The following is a 254-nucleotide window of genomic DNA, read 5'->3' as shown; positions in this document are numbered from 1 at the left end:
CCAGTCCAGGGGCACTGGCAACGATCTTACTTGGCTTGCCGGGTCTTCTCACGCACAGCACATTTCCAAAGGTATATATATATATATATATATCATCGTCATCATCATCATTGTTGAATGTCTGCTTTCCATGCTGGCATGGATTGGACGGTTTGACTGGAGACTGGTGAGCCAGATGGCTGTACCAGGCTCCAATCTGATCTGGCAGAGTTTCTGCAGCTGGATGCCCTTCCTAACGCCAACCACTCCCAGAG

General features: G+C 49.2%; 1 protein-coding gene across 1 annotated transcript in view; it reads right to left on the bottom strand.

Moving 5' to 3' along the window:
* The window catches only part of LOC106877739 (zinc finger and BTB domain-containing protein 11), a 5,149-nt gene that overhangs the window by 4,391 nt on the left and 504 nt on the right, over positions 1–254 (bottom strand). The gene's annotated exons all lie outside the window — the stretch shown is intronic.

The sequence above is a fragment of the Octopus bimaculoides genome, chromosome 3 (genome assembly GCF_001194135.2).
Source record: "Octopus bimaculoides isolate UCB-OBI-ISO-001 chromosome 3, ASM119413v2, whole genome shotgun sequence".
Taxonomy (NCBI): domain Eukaryota; kingdom Metazoa; phylum Mollusca; class Cephalopoda; order Octopoda; family Octopodidae; genus Octopus; species Octopus bimaculoides.
The sequence above is the reverse complement of the archived record's forward strand: the minus strand, read 5'-3'. Positions and strand labels throughout refer to the sequence as shown.